Raw genomic sequence first — 19,789 nt, 5'->3', positions numbered from 1 at the left:
TATTTGTTTAGATTTGAACCCTTATTTTTTCCACAAATGGTTTCAATGAGTCGGTGTCCTCACTTTCTGCAATTAGGAGCCCACTGACTTCAGCTGTCAGTCTGAATTAATAAATAAACAATATAAGCTCTTTCTAATGGAATCATTTGCCATACAACACATAAAAGAAATGATTAACATCAATAATTCATCTGACTGATTTCAAGTCCAGTGGGACTTTTATTCTTCATTGCATTCATAGTTATTTTTAGCATAAGGTGGTTTAACAGGGTGAATCACTCTTCAATAGACATTACAAGTGTCTAATTAAGAACAATTAACAGCTTGTTACAATTATTGTTGGAATGAACATCAATATACATGGGATTTGCCACCTTCTGCTATGAGATGTGGTCTATTTTGGGGGGGGGGGGGGGGGCACACTATCATTCCTGGAGGACCTGTGTTTTTTAAGTTTTTTGTTTTCTATTTAGTACACATAAATGCTAACTGATTTTTAGTTTTAAGCAAAGTACTATGTTTCATTGAGGGACACTATCGCTATCAAAAAATTCCTACCGGCATACTTGAGCTTAAATACAAAATCTAACTAAAATGTGAGATCCCATACTGGCCTTGTCACTTATTTATTAGCAGAAAAAAACAGGGACTGAAGAGTCCTTTTTTCAGTCCAAACTTCAAATGTCATTGTGGAAATGACATTCACTTCTCTACCCTCCCTCTCCTCCAGCCCTCTATAGAGTACTTTCTGAATGCTTTACTGTGCCATCTGATTCTACCCACCCCCTGTTCTTCCTGTTCTTTCCAAGTTCTTTCTGCTTACAGAGGTCGATATATCTGAACTGCTGACACCACATAAACCAGCTCCATAAACCAGTGCCATGGACCCAATTCCCTCACCTCTTCTCCCAGCCATGATACCCAGCATACTGCCATTCACCCCAGGCTAGATCAAGGTTCATCGAGTTGATCCCGGCCTGATGGGCAGGGTGAAAGGGCAGGATGCAGGCCTGAGGGGCACTGCCTATGTGGAGCAGCGTGTAAGAGCAGCGGGCAGCGCTGTGGGATGGGTGGGTCGCTCAGTAGTGCCACAGTAGCAGGGCTGCTCAAATGGGCTGCTTCCTGCTGCAGCTGCCTACAGGAAAGGAGAGAGAGAGTGTGAGAGAGAGAGAGAGAGAGAGAGAGAGAGAAGGGTGCACTGAACACAGCAGGGGAGAGTCAGAAGTATACTGCATGCTGGTGGGCCATTCTTTAACCAGCTGCCAGCTGCTACAGAGAGACTGCGTGCGTGCACACACACACACACACACACACACACACCTCACACACACACACACACACACACACACACACACACACACACACGCACATGTACACACATGCACACACACACGCACGCACACACAAACACACACACACACATGCATGCACGCACACACACACACACAGATTTCTCAGCTTCCTCACATCTTTTTAACACTGTCAGTAAAATCACATTTAATTTACAACACAAAGAGACACACTGAGACATACTTAACAAGCACTGCTCTGATGTCATTGTACATTTAACATTCCTTTTTCAATACTGCTTGTTCTGCCAATAGTTTTTTCTCATTTCTATATTTAAAATGTTATAGAAATGCCAACCAAATTACTCATTATGTTTTTATTCTAGCAATTAATGGCAGTTATCATTTAAGAACATATTGTGCTAAAAATAAAAAAAAAACAATTCTGAATTTTACATTTGATGAGCATCAGTAATGAAGAAACTCATGTATTGCTCAATAATTTACAATTATTAATGAATGCAGCTCCAATGCAATTCTAATGCAATGACATAAATCAATATAATTAAGAAATACTTCAATTTTGTCATTCTCCATTTTTCACCCTCATCTGAAATACCCAGTTACACATAAAGGCCTGCTGCAATGTTATTTTTTGCCTGCATATGGTTTGGTGGGTGTTCAGCCTGTTTCTTTTTACTTCTGCTCAATTGATCAGGGGAGTCACCATGGCCATAAACAGTTATGTTTTTTTAACTGAACAGCAGCTTTTAGCTATGCCATCTGTGACATTCGCTAGTGATTGATAATGTTATAGACAGTACAACTGTGTTACTGCTTCACACTTTGCTAGTTTATCAAAAACTACACAGCCAGCATGCCCGTACACAGTCATAGAAACAGTCGTCTGTCATTCCATGTAAAGTGTACAGAATAGGAACAAATTTGTTTTCGAATACGGATACTGTACCTTCCTATATGGGCTATATCCTAAAAATAGTTTTGAGGGGAGGGATCAGAAAGGGTCATCCAATCTTGTCACAGCTCGGGCTTGTTTTAGCAAATCATGAATTGCTGGGGTAGGTGAGTGGTTGAGGTAGCATTACAACACGCTGAGTAAAACCATACAGTAAGGATAATTATTATGAAGCAATTCAGTACTTTTAATGATGTCAGCTTCACTGAAGGGAAACAGCCAAACTTAACTAAACAAGAAAAAAAAAACGCAGATGTCTTGTGCTTAATTTGGGGGAAAATGAGTAAAGCCTTCAAAAACAGGACAATGGGAGTATTGCACAAACCGAAGCCACCTGCAGAACCTTGGCTACACCCCAGCCCCAGGGTGGAGCGCTCACAGGACCCATGTGACACCCTGAGGGTCTCTGGGGGTTTGCACGCACACACACACACACACACACCTGCAGGTGTTACCGTGCCCCTCAGGACCCCTCCACCTGCACCATTACCAGAGTTTAGTCTCTTAAACCAAAAGGGAACTGTAGAGTGGAGCTGCTTCTCTCTGTATCGAGAGAGGCGTGGAGAAAGGGTGGGCTGGTGGGAGTGATGCCGCTTTACTGGCGCGTGTGGTCATGTGTGTCACAGAGAGACGTGTACGGTATGACAGGGAGCACGGGGCCTGAAGACACGGCTCTTCAGGCTCTACCTTGACTAACATTCACACTGCACTTCTCTACAGGGCTACCCACCACTTGTATCTCCATCTTGATGTTGTAGTTCTTTTATCGTGTCTCTTGTAATCTGTTGTAATCGTGCCTCACTTCTAGCTTAAGACTTAGCCATGATTTTCCTGACTTAGACTTAAGACTTAGCTGTAGCTTTACTGGGTGAACTAGGCTTGATGTTCATGGCTTTGGATAGCAGCTACTTTATGACAGATTTGTACTTTATCTGACCTGTGTTTGTATTTGTTCCAATGGCCTTCAGATTGCACTTACTGTACATCATTTCGGATAAAAGTGTCAGCCAAATGACTGTAATGTAATGTAAGGTAATAGAGCGAGTGAAGGAGGAAGAGAGGAGAGAGAAATCGTCCCTGTGACTCACGCTCTCGCCCTCTCACCCCCACCCCGGCCTGGCTCACAGCTGCAGCTGCTGCCCCCACGCGCTGCCAGCACTGCTCTCGTTATTTTGCAACATCGTTCCGTCCGTCCTTGGAAATCCCTTTTTTTTCTCTTCTCCCCGCGCTCTTCCTCCCAGGCCTCGGTCTTTCGAAACGCGCTGACTGTAAAGCAGGTGCAGGGGTTAGTCACGGCCCCCTTTCCGGGGCGGCCTGCGCGGGGGCGGGGTTACTCATCGCAGCCTCTAACGGGATTCGCCCTGATGACGTAGCAAAACCCCGGTCGTTACCTTCCGACCACAGCCTCATTGGTCACAGGTAGGTGCTGTAATCACTCCCTTGAGAAAGCCTGCTCTGTGGCCACCTGTGAATGTCCCCCAGCCCCCCTCCTACACACACACACACACACAGACACATGCAGACATACCACACACTGACACCCATACACACACTCACTGACTCCCAGAGACACAAACACACACTCACACACATATACACACACACACACACACACACACACACACACCACACATTGACACCCACACTCACTGACTCCCAGACACACACACACACACACACACAAACACTGACACCCACACTCACTGACTCACAGACACACACACACACACAAAATACACACACACTGACTCACGCACACACACACACACACATTACATTACAGGCATTTGGCAGACGCTCTTATCCAGAGCGACGTACAACAAAGTGTATAACCATAACCAGGAACAAGTGTGTCGAAAACCCTAGAGAGAAGTACCGTTCCAAGTGCAGGGAACAACCGCATAGTTCAGCTTGGACCCTGAAGGATAAACTGATTAATACCAACACAAACGAGAACAGCAACAACGCAGTCTACGCAAAAATACAAGCAGTACACTCACACACACACTCAATTCCATATACCAAACCTTGTCTGCGAAACTAACATTAATTTGCTAATTTTGTTATATGCCCAACTGTGTTGTGCACATTATCTGTCCCTGCCAAAATGGCATTCGGGTGTCAGATCGATGGTTTTAAATCCAGCAAAGCGTCAATGTGTAAGCAAAGCAGCAGAATCCAAACCTGGCTGGGAAACAGCGAAGCTGCCAGGAAGCCCTGCGGTCAGCACAGGTGGTGGTGAATCAGTCCGCCATTTATTTATTCTTTTGTAACTTTAAAAGCCGCCCGCTGGAGTGAATGTTCTGTTATCTGCCGGGTCACAAGCACATTTTCTTCAGATGCCTGGACCTTCTTCAGATGTTAATGGTGCCGCTCTCTGCGTCCCTTCGTTAGCATGACAAAGCTGGGTTTTAAACTCTCCGTCACTGTTGAGTGAAAGCAGCCCGGCACCTCCAGGGCAATCTACTGCGATCATTGTGTTTACCCAAAACCGAAACCAAAACTAATAAAAATATCAAATATCCTGGAAAAGCTCATTTAGGAATAGGCAGTTCAAGAAGAAATTACGTTTTGTCATTTACAAATTTGAATTTGTCATTTTAAATACTAATAAATGGAAATGACTGCTTAGCAACCAGGTTAGCCTACAGCAGCATTGTTAACTCTAAACAGCATAAAACATTTACATTAAATCTCATTAGAATAACTTTGGGATTGACGTTTACTCTAGCTGACATTGTGGAAGATATTTTATACTGTATATACTATATAATGTCTTGTCTCTACGGTAAAGGAATGTGACGGATATTGTAGGGAGAATACAATTACAGAAAATTGCACAGGAGACCAATGGACCATAGATAGCCATATAGAGAATGTAAAAAAAGATAGAATGATGGAGAAAGGAAGGAAGAAGAGCAAGCAAATGAGAAAAAGAGACTGATGGGGTAGAGAAAAAGTGAAGGCCACTGTTCCCATAGCACAGCTTCAAAATACAGACCACCAGACGTCTGCACTGAAACACACGTAGAGTAACTATCCTGCTCGCACAGATTAGGATCGGTTGGACGTTTTCCATTGAACCTCTTCAGTGGTTTAAACTCCTGCATTGTAATCAAAGATGTTGGAGGAGCTAAGAAGATACAGTCAGACTGTAGTCCACTGTAGAATTTACCACACATACATTGGGACTGAACCATATTAATACATGGATATTTCCATAAATGCTAAAGCATCATATGGACTTTAAGCAAAACAACTATTTTAAGAGCTAGCTTGAAATGAGGCTATTGTAAAATCTGACAGCATGAAAAAATGTTGTTCAATCCAACAAGGTAACTTCCCAAACAAATATCTAACATACTCCATTGATATGCATAAGGAACATTGTAGGTGGTGTCATAGAAAATTATTGTCCCCAAAACTTACTTTTTATTATGTTTGTATTTTCATTGAAATATGCCGTTGACTGCATAGGCATTACTAATTAATTAATAAGAAATATGACTTGTTTATCTTGTCTAGATTCACATTTAAACCAGAGTACTAATTCCTCTGCAGACTGAAAATGCAGGAATTTCCCTCTCTTGTCACCACCTGTTCCTCTATGTTGCAATTCACCCAGCTGAGTCTGAGTAAATATGCAAAACACAAGCAGGTGAGCGTGAAGTCTCACCTGCGGTTCCCTCCCTTTCGGTAAACAGCTTTTGAATGGCAGGCCATTAGCAGCCAATAGCCCATTACTACCTGCGTATTTAACCCCTCCCCTCTCCCAGACTCCATGCACTCACAAATCACAAATGTGTTAGCGCGAACAAATATTTACAGTACCGAATACGATAGCAGCCATAAAGTGACACTGTATTCGTCGTTAGAAAAAAAAAAAAACACAGTGAGATTTACACAACTTTGCCACAACAAAAGGACGACAGTTCTGTTTTGACTGTTAACGCCAAGACTGCTGGGTGCCATCGGAACAGAGCAATTACACGTCATCACTAACCACAATCTTTCTCTGACGGTGTCCCACGGTGAACTGTATGCAATTACACGTCTTCACTAACCACAATCTTTCTCTGACGGTGTCCCACGGTGAACTGTATGCGTAAGTCTATCTCCTTTTACAATCAGGTTACAAAGCATGGCTGGAGTCACTCAGCTGATACAGTATCACATGCTTCAGTACTGTGGGTCCTCAGCCATAATGAAGACTACGAACATACAGAGGTAAAAAGAGCCACTTTAACAACAGAGTTTGATACAGGTTTTAAACTTTAACGTGCGTCTGGTTTGGTAGCGACTGTGGTCAACGGTGTATTAAGGAGAAAGATATGCACTGAATTTCATTTGTCTGGTTTTAACTATATGAGGCCTCTATCAGTAGACAACCAGAAACAGGAAGTCCCTGGAAAGGAAGTGACAACCTCCACATATCATTAATAGAAATGAGCAGGCTTGCACAGTCCTTGTGACTGAAGGGGATGAATACACAGAGATTACTGACTGTTTAGGAACAGGAACTCATTGATTTCTCACTGATTAGAGTAAGCCTGAGAAAGGGTTTGATTGAAAGGGTTTCCAACAGCGGGTGATCCACTACGCACAGGCCATACAGCATGCAGCAGGCTTCAGTCCCACAGCAAAACACTTTCCCTTCGTTTACACATCCAACACAAACGGCATTTTCAGTTTCAAACTGCAGTAAATTGTGTTATTTATTGCTAAATTATCACAGGATGGGCGTTACATCGACAGTTACTCAGACGAAGAGCGTGTTGTACAGCAAGTGGAAAGTTACCATCTTCATGATTTGGGTGGCTCCAGGCCCTGCTCAGATCGACACACCCAAAATCAGACTCTGGCACGAGCTTCTCCCTCAGCAGCTCTCATTTCAAAATCAAACAATCTATCCCATCGCCAGGAACCACATGGTACTGCATACAAAATGCACCAGTGCATAATCCTTCGGTACACATTTTAAATGTTAGCTCGTTAGACCGCGGAGCAGTACTGAAGTTTAATGGCCAGTCCTAATTTGAGGGAGTGGAAACAGCCACTCCTCCATTTCCTACAGACTTTAGGGTCTATTAGTTTACACAGGAGACTTAAACCCACTTTAGGGCTGTGACAATTTTCCAAATTGATTTTCATCAACATGACAGTAGATCAAATGACTTGCCTATTTGTGCACTGAATTAAGCATTATCTTATCTTATGTTCGACTGCACAGCGTAAGTGTGCACGAAACTGAAATCGCATATTGACATGAATAGAATGTGCCAATACCGCAAAGCAGCAGCTGCTTAAAGAGAAACGTGGCATTACAGACTCTGCCCAGCGCCGGCCTATTTAACGAGGAACTCATGAGCAAACGACACACAGCTGCAGCGGGACCGCCCCTGCCATGCCCTGGGAAAAAGGTGGTTTCTCTCCCCCCCCCTCTCTCTCTCTGCTCTGATTTACTTCCTTACGGCCTCTCTCTTTTCCTCCTCCACGCCCAGGACCCAGACTGACTGGAGCCAGTGCTGACTTCCTGTCATTTTGTCTGACTTCCTGCCACTCCTCTCTGATTGGCTCCCGAAGAGGCTTCACTCGGGTCTCACTTCCTGTGTGAGGCCACAGCTGCCCACAGCGGGGAGATAATATCCACTTTCTGCTTTTGTCAGGAGTTTTTTTTGTTCTTCTCTTCATAGCTTTTCTTTGCTTTCCCCCTTTTTTTTCTTTTCTTTTTTTGTCATCCCTTTCTCCGCTGCAGATTACATGGGGCGGAGCACGCCCCGTTTCCGCTCTGGATATAAGCGTAACATGTGTTTTTAGAAAGAGGCGATGGGAACAGGCCTCTTCTCACAGCGAGGAGAGGAAAATGGATGGCCTGGCAGCCTGTCTCTGTGAGCTGTCTCCGGGCTGACTCAGCGAATCGCGCACAGCGTTGCATAAGCACTTAACAGGCAATTCTGATCTCCTTCACAGATTTTTATTTCGCCTGTAAAGTCTGGAACGACTTGGCTCTGGCTTGATCTCTCTAGAACCTTCCTCGCCTTCGTGCGATGGTCACAGCAGGGTGATACACAGAGAAGCACAGCTGGGCGCTCATCTGTACATTCCCACCACACTCACCTGTATGCACACCAACTGTCTCTCACAAACACACACACATACACACAGTACGCATATGTTCAGGCACACATTACCACATACACATACACAACACACACAGTGTGTACGTATACAAGCACGCAAACATGAGCATGACCAGACACCAGACACCCAGGTTCACAAGCAGATGTATGTGCCGTGCAAGTCTGTGATAATGTATGTGGATGAGAATGTATGTGAGTATGATGGTGTGTATTTGTGCGTACGTGTGCACGTCTGCAGCAGTGCTTCTGTGTGTTGGCAACAGTGTGTATGTATGTCCCTATGTTTGTGTATGTGTGTCTGTAACAGTGTGTATGTATGTCCCTATGTGTGTTTATGTGTGTCTGTAACAGTGTGTATGTATGTCCCTATATGTGTGTATGTGTGTCAGCAACAATGTGTATGTATGTCCCCATATGTGTATCTGTAAAAGTGTGTATGTATGTCCTTATATACTGTATGTGTGTGTAACAGTGTGTATGTATGTCCCTATGTGTGTGTATGTGTGTCTGTAACAGTGTGTATGTATGTCCCTATGTGTGTGTATGTGTGTCTGTAACAGTGTTTATGTATGTCCCTATGTTTGTGTATGTGTGTCTGTAACAGTGTGTATGTATGTCCCTATGTGTGTGTATGTGTGTCTGTAACAGTGTGTATGTATGTCCCTATGTGTGTGTATGTGTGTCTGTAACAGTGTGTATGTATGTCCCTATGTGTGTGTATGTGTGTCTGTAACAGTGTGTATGTATGTCCCTATGTGTGTGTATGTGTGTCTGTAACAGTGTGTATGTATGTCCCTATGTGTGTGTATGTGTGTCTGTAACAGTGTTTATGTATGTCTCTATATGTGTGTATGCATCAATAACAGTATGTAAGTATGTCCCTATATGTGTGTATGCATCAATAACAAGTTGTAGTATGTCCCCTATGGTATCTGTAAGTGTATGTAGTCTATCTGTATGTGTGTAACAGTGTGTATGTATGTCCCTATGTGTGTGTATGTGTGTCTGTAACAGTGTGTATGTATGTCCCTATGTATGTGTATGTGTGTGTAACAGTGTGTATGCATGGCCCTGTGTGTGTGTGTGTATGTGGGTCTGTAACAGTGTGTATGCATGGCCCTGTGCGTGTATGTGTGTGTAACAGTGTGTATGCATGGCCCTGTGCGTGTGTGTGTGTGTATGTGGGTCTGTAACAGTGTGCAGGTCTCCCTCTTGAAAGAGCTTCTTATTCCTCTCTGAGGATGTGCTCAGGCTCCCCCTGCGGGGGGCTCCATCTGCTGACCGCAGGTCTTCCTGTCTCCTGGCAACAGCAGGGGAGCTGGACCCAGGCTGAGAGGGAAATATAGGTCAGCACATTTCAGCAGAGAGGCCGACTTGTGAGAGCATCTCTTCTGAGACACGAGCGACGCCTGAGTGCAGGCAAGGCATGCGTGTCACCACACGGGCACTACTCAGTCACCGATTGGTTATCACTCAGTTATCGCCACTCAGTTACCACAGCTCAGTCACCGCACAGATACAGACTGGCTACCGTTCCATTGCTTCTCAGCAGCCACACGTACACCGAGTTGCAACACTCAGTCTGTTCAGAGGTTATCTGGCAAATTGCTGAAGGCACTGTAAGGCAATATTTTTATTAGTGATTATTGACAGCCGGGGCAGCCTCCCCACGCACACTCAGGGACCTCCCACTCTGACATCTGTGTGATTTAGGCACCCTGACCCCAGCCAGAGAGTCCCCCCGCTGCGCTGACACGCTCCCCGCCCGGGTCCGCTCGCCGCTGGGCCTGATCCCTAACACCGCCCCGCAGGCGCGGTCTCCCAAGAACGCCCCCGCCGCTTCTGTGGCGACTGTTCTGCCTCGCCGGGTTTCGTGGAGGACGGGTGGGGGGTGGATGTGTGTGGGGGTGGGGGGGGGTGGGGGGGGGTGTGCAGCTGTTCAGAGCGGCTGCCGGCTCCGTGTGGGAGGTGGCGAAGAATCGCAGAGGCCCGCTGCAGCACTGCAGTGGAGTAACATGAGGAGCAGACACACACACACACACATGCACGTGCACATACACACACACGTGCACATACATACACATACACACACACACACACACACACACGCATGCGCGTGCACATACACATACACACACACGCATGCGCGTGCACATACACATACATACACACATACACACACACACGTGTATATACACATACACACACACGCACGCACACATACACACACACACACATGCGTGTGCACATACACACACACGTGCACATACACATACACACACACACACACACACATGCGCATGCACATACACACACGTGCACATACACATACACACACACGCACACACACACATACGCACACACACATTGATCCACACAACCACATGCGTGTGCAGATACATGCAATACACTGATCTCACCAGTGCACAGCTAATCACTGTCACATGCATAATTGCTTGTTGGCAGTCTGCAATCACTGATCTTTGCACCTGTGGATCATTTTCTGTCACATGCATCAATCTTTGCATTGTGTGGATTGTCTGTTTCTCGCACTGCTCCACTGATCTCTGCTTTGTGTGTATCAGCTAATTCCTGCACAGTTGCACCAGTATCTATGCCATGTGGATTCGTTGACATTGCAGACACAGGGAAAGGGACCTGGAGCTACCATGTTGCATTGCTCATCTCTGCTCTCTAACACAACCACAGCAAGCATATTTCCCAGCATGCATTCTCGCTCACTAATCTACACCAGATGTGACACTATTTTAAATCTAACAAACTGTGGTATGCGAGTCAAACAATTCACCAATCATTACATGGATGAACAATTTGACTCGCTTGTTAAATTTAAAACAATGGCACATCTGGTATTGTCTCCACAAATACAGAGGCTCCACAGGGTACTGTCTTATCTCCATTTTTGTTCACATTACTCTGGGGATTACAGATACATGGGCTAAACTCTCTCTGATTGCTTTGATTACTAGGGGGAGGATGCAGCTCATAACGAAGATCTCAATACAGGGGCATTATTTCAGCTATCGTTGCTTTGTTGACAGCAAAACTGCCCTGATGAATTGCCTACATGTTATTTTGTGCAGCTCGGTGATAGAGCACATTCCTGTTCTTGGGATCCATAATGTCCCCTTCCTCCTTCACCTCCTACTACTATGACTATTAAACACACATATACAGGCTCCCGCACGTACACAAACACACACGTGTATACACATATTCAAACACACGTACATACAGACAGTGTAGTACACACACACATGCTTGTACACACACGCACATACACACACAAACACGCACACACACACAAACATTATTTGCCACATAAAATAAGTTGTGCAAGTCGCTCTGGATAAGAGCGTGCACTAAACGCCTGCAATCTAATGTACACAGTCACGTATGCACACACAAACACAGCCAGCTGTGTGAGCCCGGAGGGACAGAGGAGCTCTGGGAATCGGAGTCAGTGACGGGTCCGCGTTTCCCTGACAAGCCGCCGCCTCTCTGGCGTCCGGTGGTCTGCAGCCAGCGTGCTCAAGGCCCGGGCCCCGGGTTCCTGTGGCCTCCGCGCTCCCGCGACCCTCCCCCCCCCACCCCCCCACCCCCCCGCCCAGCCGTAATTTACTCCTCGACCAATGACATCTGCCGGCGATATTTACAGAGGACCACATGGCCCAGCTGCACACATCTGGAGTCTAGACTTACTGGCTCTATGGCCGGCCCCAGAGCGCGCGCGTGTGCCCCTGTCCCCACTGTCCACTGCATTTAATCAGCATTAAAGTGCCTCCTCTCTCCCTCGCAAATTCAGACTCAAGATGTGCTACTGGTAAAACATTTGTTTATGTTTCCAAAGGGTATAGCTGTACATTTAAACATCAACACAGATCAATATGAAGCAAGATAAATATTCAACAGCAACTATAACATTATTATTATTATTATAAAGCAACAGAAAACAACAGTTATTTTATGTCCTTTCAGGTTACTCAGGGTCCAGTTGGACGGGCTGAAATGTGTTGTTTTTTCCTTACAGAATTTCCAATTTTTCCTGTTATCAGGAAAAATATCTTACATTTCACAATATTTTAATATGATAAAGGAAGAACAGTATCTCTTTATCTTTTGGTGTCATTACTGGAAGGGCATTTGTGTTAAAAAAAAGGTAATCTACTTAATTAAATTTTAAAAAATCAATTGTCCAATTCACTGTTTTTGAGGCTCGTGAAAATTAATTGAAAAACGAATTAGGCTTCATTGAGAAAACCATGTTTAGGGGTAGATACATTGATAAAAAGAATGAATTCATTAGGCCTATTATTAAAAAAAGTTTATTAAACAACCCATATCAACTCAAATATTTTCAGAGCACAAGTAAAACAGAAATAACATTGCATTCACACAGGACCTGTAGTCATTAATTCTAAGCTAAATAGATCAAATGAGACAAGCAGCTCAAACAGACCTCATGATTAAAAGCATATGCACTGGTCCTTCAGGGCCTGAACACAGAGTACATAGAGTACATAACATAACATAGAGTGTGAATATTTATATTTGCGCTGTACATGCACCCTGTCAGATGGGAGTCTATCAAGCTCCTGTTTTCCCTCTCAAAGCAGATATATCATCAAACCACAAAATCTAATGGTCCTGTTGACGAGAGCTATGCTGAACCCCACACTCTGCCATCTCCTTCATGCGCAGCTACACGCTACTGCAGCACACGGTTAGGTTTCTCATAGCCGTGAACTGCCTCTTTTACTATCACAAAAGTGTAGCTACTTTATTAAAAAACTTTGTAGCAGGCCAAATTGTCCCCCGCAAGACACTCTGGGGAAAAGCCTGAATGTTGGGCGGGGGTGGGGGGTTGGTGGGGGGGGGGAGGGAGAAGGAGAAGAAGAAGAATGCAAAAATGAAACATTTGAAAGCCTGCGATGGCTTATCTTGCAGTCAAAACACTCCTGCATCGTGCCCCTCTGCCTCCCACTGAATGAGAAATACAAGGCACGGGGGTATCCTGTGCAGAGGTGAGGGCTGAGCAGAGTTTCATACAGACTGTTCTTTCCTGGCTCCCCCTGTTGTGAAATGTGTGTAAGCACGACGTGACAGGGCCTCACACCTCAAGAAAAGACAAAGGCAATTTAGCCAGTGGAAAGCAGGAAAGCAGTTACTCCGGACCTCAGATTTACAGTTTGAAATGGAGATGTCAGTGCTCTTCCTAAAGGGAGTTTGCCATTTTGGTTTTCAGTACATTACGCTGTGGTCCTGCCACAGTAGTCTTGCTAATATACGACCATTTCAGGCCTTGGTATTAAACAGCTCATAAAAGGGAACTGACTCACAACCCACTGCTGTTTGTCATCTTCTCCAAAACTGCACACATTGTACTGGCCGCGCAAGCTTCAGTAGGTCCATTTTTTTTTTCAACACAAACATCTGGAAGCTGCTGGCTCTGATATCAGGAACTTTAAAATCAGGAGGAAAAAATGCGCAAATCTCCTCATGCAACGCTAAGACATCCGGACGGCCCAAAACGGATCATGCTCATGAATACGATAAAACCTCCACATCTCTTAATACACTTAGTTTATCACGCTTACACTTCTTTTGCCAGTATTGCCCATGATAAGAATTTGACGGAATGAGAAGTAACTACTCCAGTGAGGAGGAAGACTGACCCCAGTTGAGACCCATGTCGCACTGACATGCAAAGCGATAAGCTGAACCTCCTTGTGCCAACTAAGGAATTTTACTGAATGTCAGTGACAGGCCTTATATCACGTATCACGTGGTGCTCACAGGTAAGTATGAACCATGTACACTTGTGCGCTCCTTTAAGGAAAGTTACAAAATGAACAAACGAAAGAACATCGTACGCGATGAGCGGGGGATGATCATCCCTGCCAGCACAGAGTGTTCTCAAAACATCGGTGCACCATCGCACCACAGGCGTCTCTGTGCTGCAGCTAACTGCGCTGTGGCGAAGCCAGTGACTGTGCCAGATGTTTGTTTGGTGCCGTGCCTGCGACAGCGTGCTCCGTCTGTCATTGCTCACACCGAAGCACATTTAAGAGAAAAATAAGTCATAAACTCAAATGTCAGCGTGTTCCCAATAGAAGACGTCCTTTTTTATTATTCGCATATCTTGTGCCCGTCAACGATTTGTTTTTTCACTGACTCCAAACTCACAATCTGCTTTTGATTCTCAGAATGGAAAAAAAGGAAGAAAGTGGTAATTTCTAAGAAGTTATTTGCAGTTAGAAAAAAATTTAAAAATCTGAAGTGTCTGAAGTGTGTTCCTTCCTGTCTCGCGGCCCTGACAACGGTGGAATGGAAACTCCTGTCCTACAGATATCAAACTGAAGTTTCATTATTGTTTATTGCATCGCAGGCTCCCTTGGCCAGAGCAATCGCTATTTTTTTTCTTGCTATCCATTTATACAACTGGGCAATGACTGAATTAAGTCAGATTCAACACCATCTTCAAGAGTGTTCAACCGACAACCAAGACCAGTTGCTTAACCCAAAACACAAAATTGCTGCAATATGCATCTGTTTTTACAGTTTAGTCGTATAGTACATAGATGGTGCAAAGAAATGCAGAGACACAAGCTCCACTACTCCCAGTGAACTTCAAATGCCTTCTGTTTTGTTCTGTGAATTAAAAAAATTATTTAATTGCAAAAAACACACAAAATCACTGAAATATCAAGTCTCATATAAATAGGCCTCTTGCCCACTAGTTGGGGAGCATCATCATTGTGTCTGTTTTGATGCTTTTTTCCCTATGAAACAAAAAGAGATCTCCACCACTGCGCCACTCCACAGAGCAGCTTAGACTGATGGTCAGCAAGTGGGGAGTGGGCCAGTATGGCCAGAGGTTGCTAGGACAACTTTAGCACTGATCGCCTAGTAACTGCCTAGCAACAGGCCAGCATATTGAATGGGTGTGTTCTGTTTCTGAGGTGGGGGAGGCAGGGGTTACGGCATGGGCAGGGACCTAAGCAAAGCGCAGGGCTTTTTAAAGCACACCTGCAGGTGAACACACATGCGGAAGAACGCTGAGAAGCAGGGATGAGGGAGAAAGAGAGAGAGAGAGAGAGAGGGAGAAGGGAAAAGAGAGGAAGATGGAGAGGCGTGCTGGGGCAGCTCTGACGTCCCCGCTCTTTGAAATTTGACCTCCGATGGGCGTCTGGTCCCTCCTTCCTTCCCGCTCTCGTTTCCCATTGTCTCTCTTTCTCTGCCTCCCATTGACGAAGGCCTCTCCACGCAGGGGGCATTATTGCACATATTGAATCTGCTGGAATGAGGAAACGCCTCGTACTATTTCCCAACTGCAGTGCAATGGACACCCCCCCCCCCTCCCCCCCCACACCCAGCGCACACACCCAGTGCCTCACAAGGCCTGACAATGCACCTGCATCTCCTAAAGACGTGAATGCCTGCATACAACAGCCACTGACTTACAAACCGGGGGTGGGGGTGGGGGGAGTCTGGGAACATTTCACAGTCCAGCATCTACTTTTCAGGACTGAAAAGGATTTAATACAGTTTTAGAGAGGAATGTCATTCGTCAGGAGCTGATTCCGCTTCCTTTTTTTTTGTATCTGGTTTAATTGGAACTTGATTTGAAGCAAAGAACAGTTGTGCAGTCTCATCAGCTCCTATTAAGTAAAAGCGATGGAGATGTCGACGGCTGATCCTCTTGAGTCATGAAAAACAGATTCAGGACTGATTCTGTTTAACGGAAATGATTCTGCCTCCCCAGTTTGTGACTCAAGCGACTGGTTTGAAAGCTCATTAATCATGAGCGGAGAAGAGCCCGTGACTGTGGGTATCATTGAGGAACTCAGAGAGATCAAACCAAGCAGTCAAACTCACTCTAAAATTTGCTAAAGTAGGCGAGGGAGGGGTGAGGGGCGGCAGCTGGCTTTAAAAACAAGTCAAACTTGTTTTGATATGAACACATCTGTTTTCCCTGCGTGGTTAGAATGTGAAGCACCTGAAGGAGCAAGGTCACACTGCGCACTGTCACAATTTTGGATCATGTTACAGTCTCCTCCAGGCGTGATGCTTCACCACTAACAGTTATGCCTGTGGGATCTGCTAACGCTCATTTAAAGCAGCAGGTGGAGAAGTGTGACTCGGTTGACAGGCGTGCAAGCATCCACAAACTTGTGTTTATGTGGGAACGTGTGCGCCTGTGTGTGTTCATACGTGCGGGTGTTTTATAGTGTGAGCATGCGTGTGTGAGCACGCATTGTACTGGTGATATATTTCCCAAGTCCCTGAGGCCCATCCACAGGGTTTGCTGTCCCACATCAATTCCACAGGTGGCTGAATGGACACCACCCTTATCTCCTGAGGGTAGCTTCTGCTGTTACCGTTGCAATTGTGACAAAGGTCTGAGGAATCCTGGGATATTAGACATGCTGGAATATTCAGTTACTCAGGGTTGGTCATTAGAATCCTGCTTAACATCTCAGACTAAAACACAGCACAGATATTGAAGACTCGGGAATCGAGGCTGAAAATCAAGACTAAGATGCAACTCTTATAAGATGAGTTTATTTAACTAAAAACCTTTTGGACTGAACAGTGAACTGAATGCAGAATGAATCTGGGAGTAACATAAGTAATTTCACCTTACTGATATCAAACTCTCTATTGTCACAGAATAAAAAGAACCAAGCAGCCACTTTCCATGGAGAAATGACCTGCCAAGAATATAAAGCGGGAAAATCAATAGTGCTTGATATAAGGAAGCACCAGAACAAAATAAGACCGTTTGCAAAGGATAGCAGGTAACAGACAGCAGGTGACTGCAGTGCAGACTCCACCCTGGGAAAGCAGATGTAGAAAAAAGAATGCATTAAAGAGATGTCAAATACCACAGGTTTGGTAATTTTTAATGAAACAAAGTTCAATAACTAGAAAAATATTCTCTGAATGACCTCAGTATATAGGCTAAGTACAGTGCTGCCAGGACTCAAAGGTCAATAGTGCAAGGGTGGTGGTGGTGAGCACACAGGAAAGACAGACAGAAGGCTGTGGGTTCAGATCCCAGATGTGCGACGTGGGTGTTGTCATCACCAAGAATAATACTTAAGCTCAATTACTGTAGCAATAATCAGCTGGATAAACAGGTCACAGAATGCACAATATAAACAAATATAGCCATCGGTGTGAGTCACCAAGTGTGAGGGTGTATGTTGATTAAATAAACAGTCATAAGCGCTTTTTCATCACATTTATTTTTGGAAACTGATCCTGTGCTGAGAGGAGAGAAATGCCTGTTTACTGATGATGACACGGCTGTTTTCACAGTGGGTGAGTTTGATAAGATCACCGCTGGAAGTTCCAGGGAAGTGAAAACAGCATTGCCATATTTCCATGGTGTCACATGACCCGGGACGATTACTGCCAATCCTGTTCCCATGGTTCCCCAGCGCATGACTATGCAACCCGGTGAGTGTGTCTCAAACTGATGCGAAGGTTATCAAGCTCGGTCATGTACACTTTCCTGGCACAGGGACTGCGCAATAAGGAAGGACAACACTCCAACTCGATTTAACAGTTATAAACAGAAATAACATCACTGCAGTCCAGTCTTGCAGATAGCATAGCTAGAGGCACACAGAATCCTTCAGCGTGTTCCTGGAAAGAGCAGAGAGGTGCATTCCTCAGATACTTAATATGCTTCAGGCTGGTAGAAAGGACAGTGTAGGCTCACTGTTAAAATAAACCAGGGTGGGTTTCTGGGATATCGCAGTGCCCTGCTCTCTCAGTTATGGTATGCTTTTCTTGTCATCATTGGCATTCCTGGTGACTGTCAACAGAACGGGATCTGGAAGTGACCCAGATATGAACTTGTATTCCTGCTGAGCTGGGGATTCTCATGCCCTCTCGTGCACTGATTGGACAGCAGGCAGCCCTGTGCTTTCCAATGGGCTTTCAAAGTCAGGGTGGAGGGATGCAAGCTGGGATATTTCAGTCATGTAGCTGGTATGTGTATAGGCATTCAGCAGATAGTGATAATGCTACAGAATCAACATGCACACTGTAGCCAAAAAAGAGCATGAAACTTTGATCGCACAATGAAGTTAAAATTTCAGTTTTTTCCACATTACTTTAGTTAACGGTCCTCAGAAAATACCACTTTCAGTATGTCACAGCATAGCTCCTTTTTAAAATGTTACCATATCACTTTCTTGCTCAAGTGATATTACTGAGGCAACCATAATCACTGCCCAATCTCACCTTTATCTATGACAGTAATAATTCTTCTTTTTTTGCTGTAATAGGAGATCTTTCAGTCTGCTTCTTACTAGCCTACATTCTATTAACTGTGTCGTATATAAAAACTGCAAGTTTTCATTGCTGGTTTACGGCTCAGCCATAATTCTCAGATCTCTAAAAGTACTTTCAAGTCGTTAGGAGTCACCATTTGCTCCGTTTTGTCGTTTTATCATGAGTTATGGTCTCGTCTAACACTTAGCAAAAGGATCTTCCACCAACCCTACTGACTGTGCCGCCCTCTAGTGGAAACATCCTGTAAGCACATCTCAGATCAGTCATGATTTCAGAAAAGCCAATTTACAGAGGAAGTAACATTACATATATATTACGTTTTAGCATTTAGCAGATGCTCTTATAAAATCCATGTATACAGCTGGATATTTACTGAAGCAATTCTAGTTAAGTACCCTGCTCAAGGGGACAACTGCAGTGCCCCAGCTGGGAATTAAAACCATTTACATGGTTTCCTCTTTCATTTACTGGCTCCGGTTAATACATTCCGCATTAAAATGGAACTGCATTACAGTTTGTCAGTATACTGTATAAAGTAGAAATACAGATTAAATTTAAGTGAATGCCCTGAAGAAATGTCCAACTAACCATTCGTTTACAGCCATTCAATATATATATATATATATATATATATATATATATATATATATATATATATATATATATATATATATATATAGTGAAACCGTTTTATAGTTTTAACTGTACATTTCAGTTCAGTGAAGACCATAGGGACGCAGGCAAGGAAAGCTTGAGTCTTTCCTTTACTGGGTGGTCTACCTTTAAATAAAAATAAATAAAAACCTTAACAAAATAGCCTCAATAGCAGACTCAGATAATCACACTTACAGCCTTTACGACAGATCTTTTTGTTCTCATAAATGAGATCCCTCTAAAAACATTTCTAAAATTATTTATAGGAAAACATGAGAAATGCAATAGAGAAGGTTGTGTTTTCTCATTCGCCTCCTTTTTAAAATTTACAGCCCAGAATCAATAGCTTTCTGGTGTAGGTGGAACCGTTTTCAAAATAGTTCTATTTGTCTAGGAGAAAA

The 19,789-nt window shown here is 44.3% G+C and overlaps 1 protein-coding gene across 1 annotated transcript in view; it reads right to left on the bottom strand.

The window, feature by feature from the left end:
- Positions 1-19,789, bottom strand: part of LOC135237885 (minor histocompatibility antigen H13-like) — a 31,234-nt gene continuing 11,445 nt past the window's right edge. Inside the window, exon 13 of the mRNA XM_064305436.1 lies at positions 1-1,135. The gene's annotated coding sequence lies outside the window, so the exon portion shown is untranslated. The remainder of the gene's footprint in view (positions 1,136-19,789) is intronic.

The sequence above is a fragment of the Anguilla rostrata genome, chromosome 13 (assembly GCF_018555375.3).
Source record: "Anguilla rostrata isolate EN2019 chromosome 13, ASM1855537v3, whole genome shotgun sequence".
In the NCBI taxonomy this organism is placed as follows: domain Eukaryota; kingdom Metazoa; phylum Chordata; class Actinopteri; order Anguilliformes; family Anguillidae; genus Anguilla; species Anguilla rostrata.
Note: the sequence above shows the minus strand (reverse complement) of the source record. Positions and strands in the feature narration are given on the sequence as shown.